We start from the raw sequence: 9,507 nt of genomic DNA on the forward strand, positions 1-9,507 counted from the left end.
GGAACATCAAATGATCTGATATTCCCATCACTGAAAAATAAACAGATAAAAAAAATGATATGAAAAAATAGAAAATAAAATATACTCATGAAATGAACAGAATGGTTAACAACGCAGCTCAATTGCAATGCAATGTCACAATAACATTTAAATATACTTTAAGATATAATCTAGAAGAAAATAAGGATATTGAAACGGTTCATGAACTCTATTTCAATAAAGGACACTATGGGGAACTTTGAAAAATAGTTATTGAGTATAATTAGACAGACTTGTTGCTAGGCAGAGGAGTAATGAGATATATGGCAAATTTTGCAAAATATACAATGAAGGTACACAAACATTCATACCCAAACAAAGCAAAATGCTAGGTAAGAACAAAGCATTTGGCCCGTAGGAGAAAGGAGATACCCACAAGACTAGAATACAAGTCATTAACAAGCATGCAAGTATAATACATAATACATGCAGACATATATATAATCCAAAAAAATGTCAAATTTACGTACTTATTATTACATTACAAATATCCAAGGTTTTGAAGACACGTTTCCTCTTGCGCCCAACGAGTGAATACTGAGACCAGACCCCATAGGTCCCTATCCTCCTCATCATTCGTCTCACTGTGTCTCCACAGCTTGCACCGCCCATTTGAGACAGCGTCTGGACCTGTTAAAATAATGCATAAGCTGTAAGGTAATAGAGAATAATATATATCTTTCAATCTCAACATTAGATTTTCTAATTTCCAACTGTATTAAATAAATAGCATTAAAATATTTTCCTTCTTAACTATTACAAAAATCAACGAATTTGAGTAACTTTTGCTTTTGTTTTATTTGTACCTTAAACATAACACTGAACAATCAATTATGTGCCACCCCACCTTCCTTCATCTGCAAAAAAACTAATCAAAAGACATATGTACAAGGCTAAAAAAATTCAGCAACACTTACCATACTCAGGCTAAAAGAATTAAGCAACACTTACCATACTCTTTTTATATTCACTGTTAACTTTTAGCTCATGTGACAGACTTTCCACCTGCTCAACAGTTTCAAGTGGGGATGGAAGAATGTCTTCCAGGATTGGTATATCTCCATGTGTTTTTGACATATGGGTTTCCGTCATTTTGACAATATTCAGGAATTTTGCAAAAATAATGGCATTTACTATTTTTAAAAGATTATTAGCAAATTTACAGAAATGGTGCATTCGGAAGACAAAACCAATTTTTCACTTTTGACAATTGAGCACCTGCTACATCCAGATTCTAGGGAGGAAAGGAAGGACGATCTTACTGGATCCCATAGCCTCTCCGAGGCACAAACCAGGCTTTTACACAAACCCCCCCCCCCCTGCACCCGAGCTTTTTAAAATAGTAAATGCCACTATTTTTGCAAAATTATTACGAGATCTATTATTCTAGAGAATAATGCATATAAATGCATATATGCATATAAATACAAAAGTAAATCAAATCTTATCCTTGTATAATATACAAGCTGATGTGAGATCCCTGTCTACAGGTGGACTGGAACTATTATCCAGTAGGCAGTCTACTGTATTTTATCAAACCGTTATTAGTATAATAGATCTCGTAATAATTTTGCAAAAATAATGGCATTTACTATTTTTAAAAGATTATTAGCAAATTTACAGAAATGGTGCATTCGGAAGACAAAACCAATTTTTCACTTTTGACAATTGAGCACCTGCTACATCCAGATTCTAGGGAGGAAAGGAAGGACGATCTTACTGGATCCCATAGCCTCTCCGAGGCACAAACCAGGCTTTTACACAAACCCCCCCCCCCCCCTGCACCCGAGCTTTTTAAAATAGTAAATGCCACTATTTTTGCAAAATTATTACGAGATCTATTATTCTAGAGAATAATGCATATAAATGCATATATGCATATAAATACAAAAGTAAATCAAATCTTATCCTTGTATAATATACAAGCTGATGTGAGATCCCTGTCTACAGGTGGACTGGAACTATTATCCAGTAGGCAGTCTACTGTATTTTATCAAACCGTTATTAGTATAATAGATCTCGTAATAATTTTGCAAAAATAATGGCATTTACTATTTTTAAAAGATTATTAGCAAATTTACAGAAATGGTGCATTCGGAAGACAAAACCAATTTTTCACTTTTGACAATTGAGCACCTGCTACATCCAGATTCTAGGGAGGAAAGGAAGGACGATCTTACTGGATCCCATAGCCTCTCCGAGGCACAAACCAGGCTTTTACATAACCCCCCCCCCCTGCACCCGAGCTTTTTAAAATAGTAAATGCCATTATTTTTGCAAAATTATTACGAGATCTATTATACTAATAACGGTAAATAAATAATAAATAGTAAATAAATCAAAATCAGTTACATTATTTTATCTTATTCATAGCATAAATGTTCTCGAAGATTACTAAAAAGAAATTGAATTAGACTACAGCAAATTGGCAAACTTTACCTTGTATCTGTTTCCACCGAGTTTGTTTGGGGCGTTCTTCAACATATCAGCAATACTTGTCTCAACATCTCTTTCAGTTGCATTAGTGTGGGTGTTGATACAGGCTTCTGGAAATTTATAAGAATTAATTAATATATATAATTATAATTCACTTTGCTATTCCCCATTCCACAGTCCTCTCGTCCTTCCCACTTCCCTGTCCCCACATCATCCCCACTATTCCCACTTCCCTGTCCCATCGTCCTCCTTACCATTTTCCCCTCCCCTGTCCTTCTTCCTCCCCCACCATCTCCCATTCACCTGTCCCTTTGTCCTCCCCAGCATTCCCCTGTCCCCACCATCCCCAACTCCCCAGTCCCCTCGTCCTCCCCACCATTACCCTCTCCTCTGTCCCCTCGTCTTCCCCACCATACCCCCCTCTCGTCCTCCCCACCATTCCAAACTACCTCATCCGATGCATTCTATAATGGTCTGATGCTTCCATCAGAAAATTGGGAACATCAAATGATCTGATATTCCCATCACTGAAAAATAAGAACAGCTAAAAAAATGAAATGAAAAAATAAAAAAATAAACTATACTCATGAAATGAACAGTATGGTAAACAACACAGCTCAATTTCAATGCAATGTCACACAAAATTATTAAATCGAAATGAAAATAAATTGAAATCTATGAAAATTCAAATTATCAATACAATCGGAAATATTGAAATAATATCGCAACATAATATAGTGTGGGTTGCTCTTACGTGCAACAGACGGTGCTGTTTTTCAAAAAAGGCATGGTTTTACCTGTCACAAGTGTGGCATCTATACTTATACTCACGAAATGAACAGTATGGTAAACAACATAGCTCAATTGCAATGCAATGTCACAATAACATTTAATAACAATAATAACAATAACATTTAAATATACTTTAAGATATAATCTAGAAGAAAATAAGAACATTGAAACGGTTCATGAACTCGATTTCAATAAAGGACACTATGGGGAACTTTGAAAAACAGTTAATGAGTATAATTAGACAGACTTGTTGCTAGGCAGAGGAGTAAATAATGAGATATATGGCAAATTTTGCAAAATATACGGCACACAAACATTCATACCCAAACAAAGCAAAATGCTAGGTAAGAACAAAGCAGTTGGCCCGTAGGGGCCAACTGCTTTAGAATTGCTTTTAAAACTTTAAAAAAATTCTAAAATTCTAAAAAATTCTAAACTTTAGAATTGCTTTTAAATACATAGGTCAAAAAGTTTTAAAAGTTTTAAAAGTTTTTTAAACCTCTCGTGTATCATGAGTGTGTTAAAGCATCAGATGGTGCATTCAGATGATGAATATTACCTAGTTCCTTCATCTGGGAAGAATGAACACATATTGGTGCATTCGGATGATAAAAACTAACTACTGTAGTTTAATTGATCAACAGACTGTATATCATATGCAGACTGTATGTGGATCTGCGGGCCACTCCAAACAACAGCCTGGTGGACCAAGCTCCACCAGGGCTAAAGCACAAAGTGATATAGATGTGATAGAGAAACTAGGTCAAATGGAGGAGTAGGTCTGTATATTAAACAGCACCTGACGTGCACAGAGCTACTAAACTCAATGTGGTGGTAGAGTGGTGGGGGGGGGGGGAAACATTGCAGAAAAAAACAAAAATACAATTTGGTCAACAAAACAGCATTGTTTAAAATAGAAGACATGGGTTGTCATTTTGGGGGTAAGGTAGGTTACATTGAGTTAATTAGTTAGTACTTAGTTTTTATCTTAAACTGGTTGGGAGAGGTACAGTGTTGCTGTGCTGGTGAAAGAACACCTAAAGGTAAATTAAATAATGATTGCGAATCCACAAGAAGTTGACATAATATCGCTAGAGATCTGCAATCAGGATGATAAACTTTCCTTAAAGAATTTGACAAACACTTGCTGATAGGACATGAAGTAAATGAAATGTATGTCAAGTTTTGTGAAATATATGATAAAAGCACAACAAAATTTGTACCAAAGGAGAGATGCAGAACTAGGAAAAGGGGTTTGTTCAACAGAAATTGCGAGAGGGCCTGAGACCCAAACACACACAAATGGAATCAATATATAGCAAGAGGCCAAACCCCCAAACATACAAGCGATGCAAAGATGCGAGAAACAGCAGCAGCATTAAGGAGAGGGACTTAAGGACCATAAATAAAGTGTGAAAATAAACTCGAGTAAATTTTTTTAACTACTCTCGACAGTGAAGAAAAACAAATATTCAGACGATTTGTGTTAGAATCATTAATCTTACACTTTCGGTCATATTCAACAACACAAATACATACACACACATTCCTGTTGCTGTAGCAAGTGAAGAATTACACACACAGATCACAATAACGTGATGCATCAAATGAACAAATCCACAAGGGCCGTGACGAGGATTCGAACCTGCGTCCGGGAGCATCCCAGACACTGCCTTAATCGACTGAGCTACAACAGGGTAAAAGGGTTGAAACCGAAGTTCTACTGAACTTACTGGATCCCATAGCCTCTCCGAGGCACAAACCAGGCTTTTACACAACCCCCCCCCCCCTGCACCCGAGCTATGTCAACAGGCCGTTCTCCCTCTTCGCCCTTCCGAATGCACCATATCAGTAAATTTTTTAATAATCTTTTAAAAATAGTAAATGCCACTATTTTTGCAAAATTATTACGAGATCTATTATTCTATAGAATAATGCATATAAATGCATATATGCATATAAATACAAAACATAAATACAAAAGTAAATGTAAATAATTTTACCTTGCACCTAGATCCACCAAGCCTGTATGGCGCGCGTTTCAGTACTTCGGAAATCTAGAACTATCTTGAATCTCTAATCTGCAATGAAACAATACATATTATTGCACTTACCAAAACATGGATGAATGTAGAAAATACAGAACTATTAGCTGAATATCAAATAAATGGATTTAATCTATTTCACACAGATAGATATATTACACCGTGTATATTAGGTAATACCTAACATACACGCCTCCACACACACTACATTTGAAATGTAGTCTCAAAAAGACTACATTTCAACAGCAAAGATTACTCCATAAAAAAATAATTAAATTATTGACCAACATGAGAGAGGGTTAGCCAACATGAGGGTTGTGTTGATTGCCTGAAAATATTTAAATTGTGTAATGTATTGAATGGCATTTTTCAAGTTACAACATTTTTTAAATTACTGAACTAGGTTCTAGGCTTTGCTAGGCTTAATTCAATTATTACAGATAAGCCTAACCTAGCCTAGAACCCAGTGGGTTTTCTTCCTATTGGGGAGTGTTGTACATGCCTCGCCTCCACATACACACTAGCACAGCCAGGCCTCGCCTCCACATACACACTAGCACAGCCAGGCCTCGCCTCCACATACACCAGCACTGCCAGGCCTCGCCTCCACATACACACTAGCACAGCCAGGCCTCGCCTCCACATACACCAGCACTGCCAGGCCTCGCCTCCACATACACACTAGCACAGCCAGGCCTCGCCTCCACATACACACTAGCACAGCCAGGCCTCGCCTCCACATACACCAGCACTGCCAGGCCTCGCCTCCACATACTCACCAGCACAGCCAGGCCTCGCCTCCACATACACCAGCACTGCCAGGCCTCGCCTCGCCTCCACATACACCAGCACTGCCAGGCCTCGCCTCCACATTTAAACCAACCAAGCCCACAAATACGTTAACATGGACCAGCATTACACCGTCTAACATACTCTGTCAGATGTAACAACTAAATTTGTGAATTCAAGACCAAATCTATTGTATAACACAGTGTTAGTACGAGAAAAACATTACTTACATTCGAAGCCGTGTTTTAAAATGGCGGCGGTCTTGTACTGACGCTCCAAACTGTGTGTTCGTTTGCGTATGATGAACGTGTGACAATTTACTACAACAATTATTTAATTATTCTTATTCTTTATTTTAATATTTTTAGGGTACATGAAATTTCAAACTTATTTGCACACAATAATATAATTGCATTGTCATAACCTTTATATATTACGGAAAATACGATGACATGAACGAAGTCAAAGTGAAGTTGATTCGCCGAACGTATTAGTCATTTTTTTTCATACATACATAGTTGATTTACAAACATAATGTTGGATTTATAGATAGAGCTAGTGCATACAATACCTGAAGCCACTATAGTAGGCCTATATAGCATTTCAGGCAACCGGGCAGTATATATGGACCCCTTACTCAAATCTCTGAATATGTTAGATATTAAGTCCCTGCACATACTCTCATGTGTATTTTATATATATAAAACGCTGCACTGTAATGTCAATCCTGACCTTAAAAGCTTCCTAGAAGGTTGTAACAGATCCCATGAGCACCACACCAGAAACAAATACCTATTTGATATTCCAAGAGTACGACTTAGTCAAACTAGAAATGCTTATTACAAATCAAGAGACCTCGAATGTGGAATGACCTTCCCAGTTATGTTATAAACTGTACCTCTCCCAACCAGTTTAAGATAAATAAAGATAAATTTATAAGTTAAGAAAAATTCCACAAATCAACAACCCTGTTACTGACCCTGTATTTACCCAAGTCTTTCCTAAATCTAAACTTATCCAATTTATACCCATTGTTTCGTGTTCTATCTTGTGTTGACAATTTTAATACCCTATTAATATCCCCTTTGTTATATCTATTCAGGAAATTGTGGTTGATCTCGAACCCATTGATAATGTGACGACTTATACAGAATTTTGTAACTATATCATCAAGATTGTAACCAGCTTAGCTAAATGTAGTGTGGGGTTCAGTCCCTAAGCCCATATATGTGCCTCTCTAACCATTTAGGTTACAGGGCAAAAACATAAAAACAAAGGTAACTGCAGAAGGCCTATTGGCCCATACCAGGCAGCTCCTATCTATAACAGATAAACACTAAGTACTACCTAATTAACTCAATGTAACCTACCAACCTAACCCCCAAAATGTCAATCCATATCTTTTATTTTAAACAATGCTGTTTTGTTGACCAAATTGTATTTTTACTCTTTTTCTGTCATGTTTCTCCCACCCCTGTTTTTTCCCTTTTTTCTTATTTTTTCTCAACATAATTCATACTTTAATTATGCGGATCAGGACATCACCTGATCAAACACATCAAACATCGTTTGACCACCATCAAACACACACATTTCGTGTGTGTTTGACGCTCACTGATATGTACCAGCGTTGTTTTATATATGGTGCTATTCTATCTTACGCTTTGTTGCTCTTTTTTACCTACGGGCTCATAGAACATTCTATTGCGAAAACATTGGCACAAAAATGAATGACGTACATACAATAATAATGTCAGGACAGTGATATAATTATAAACTTTCAAAGCACTGTATCGCCCATGTGTCGTCTTGTCACCAATACTGGGTAACAGTTCCGCCACTTCCCACACTCTTGCGGGTGGGCAGCGACCATTATTCTACGTTTATATTCATATCACCGTGTTGGGAATTTCATTGCGAGTACATTGATACCAAAATTAACGCTGTAGGACAAGTGTGGAAGTGATAACAATCCCAAGAGTAAAAACATTTTGTTGCTCTTGGGCACTCACGGCGAGTCATCTACGTAGGTATTTATTGGGTGCTGGTATTCATATAACTTTTGGTGACCGTTTTTGCTGATTTTCTTCTAGAGAATGTTATTGCGAACACGTTGGTACCAAAATGAAATACATAGCTCGAGAACTAAGGTCAGGAGAGTAAAAAGAGTATACACATTTTTGTTTTGACGCTTAATTAAGGTTATTGTGAGTACTCATCGCCTGCCTAGAAACTGGAACTAGTAATTCCATCTATCATACATATCATACAAGAGGAGCCACACATCTATGGATCATCCAATAAAATCAGCAGACTTCTAGATGTTACTACTGCTCGGCTTAGACTCGGTTACAAGTATCTCTGGGAATTCTCATTATCTGCTGATGTAGACCTGACCAAATGTAAACTGTGTCAACAAAATTATTCGCACACCCTCCGTCACTATGTGATGGAGTGCGAAAAGATACATGAATTTAGAGACAATTCTATAACCAATGTTCCAGCGATGTGTCAATATTTCATTCAAAATGATCTGCTACCAGAAATTTTAGCCAAATATCCCCAGTTTGCTAACTGTAGATAACAACTAAGTGATTGTAACCTATCCACCGCTGCCCACTGGATGGGGGACGGTGTGCAGGACAAACATATAAATTTTGATACTAGCTCTCCACATATGTCAGTTGCTTAATTTAGAACCTGTACTTGAGGTCGATCTCGAACCCATTGTTGATGTGATGACTTATATTGAATTTTGTAACTAGCTCATCAAGATTGTAACTTGCTTAGCTAAATGAATTGTGGGGTTCAGTCCCTGAGCCCATTATGTGCCTCTGTAACCCTTTCCACAACCGCCCACAAGATGGGTATGGGGTGCATAATGGGGTGGGGTGTCTTGGCCAAACGTGCCACATCAAAACCACAAGTTGACATTGAATGTGAATTAACAATGAGACAAGTAAGATTTATACTAATACATTTATACTAACTCTGTTGAGCGTTGACCATTTATACATCAAATCTGTTGATGTGAGCACTTTAGTTTAGTCTGCCGTTTAAAGAAAAAAAGAGCATATCAATGGTATATCACAGAAAACGAATTTATCATAAACTCATGTATTTGTCTTATCATATTGAACTGCATTCATATTTTTAATATATAACAATATGAATATACAAATTTCTGTAAATCCCCTACCTTGTTGGAATCTGTGGAAATGAATGAGCAAATGTGCTGGCTGAAGGCGCTGAAGGAAACCACATTGGTTTCATTTTGGATACAAATGTCCATGGAAATTCAAAATGGAAACTAATTATATAGTTGAACCTGCAGAGACGAGTTTAAGAATCTGTGTTGAGAGTGATGGACACAGCCTTCACAATTATACTTCAGAGAATGTAAACA

At 37.1% G+C, this 9,507-nt stretch overlaps 1 long non-coding RNA gene across 1 annotated transcript in view; it reads right to left on the bottom strand.

The window, feature by feature from the left end:
- LOC138351535 (uncharacterized) overlaps nt 1-5,342 on the bottom strand; it is a 5,797-nt gene extending 455 nt beyond the window's left edge. Inside the window, exons 1-3 of the long non-coding RNA XR_011222493.1 lie at nt 5,271-5,342; nt 2,479-2,585; nt 510-669 (exon numbers count right to left, since the gene is read on the bottom strand). This is a non-coding gene — a long non-coding RNA (uncharacterized lncRNA). The remainder of the gene's footprint in view (nt 1-509; nt 670-2,478; nt 2,586-5,270) is intronic.
- Nucleotides 5,343-9,507: the final 4,165 nt, after the last annotated feature.

Source organism: Procambarus clarkii, chromosome 50 (assembly GCF_040958095.1).
Source record: "Procambarus clarkii isolate CNS0578487 chromosome 50, FALCON_Pclarkii_2.0, whole genome shotgun sequence".
Classification (NCBI taxonomy): domain Eukaryota; kingdom Metazoa; phylum Arthropoda; class Malacostraca; order Decapoda; family Cambaridae; genus Procambarus; species Procambarus clarkii.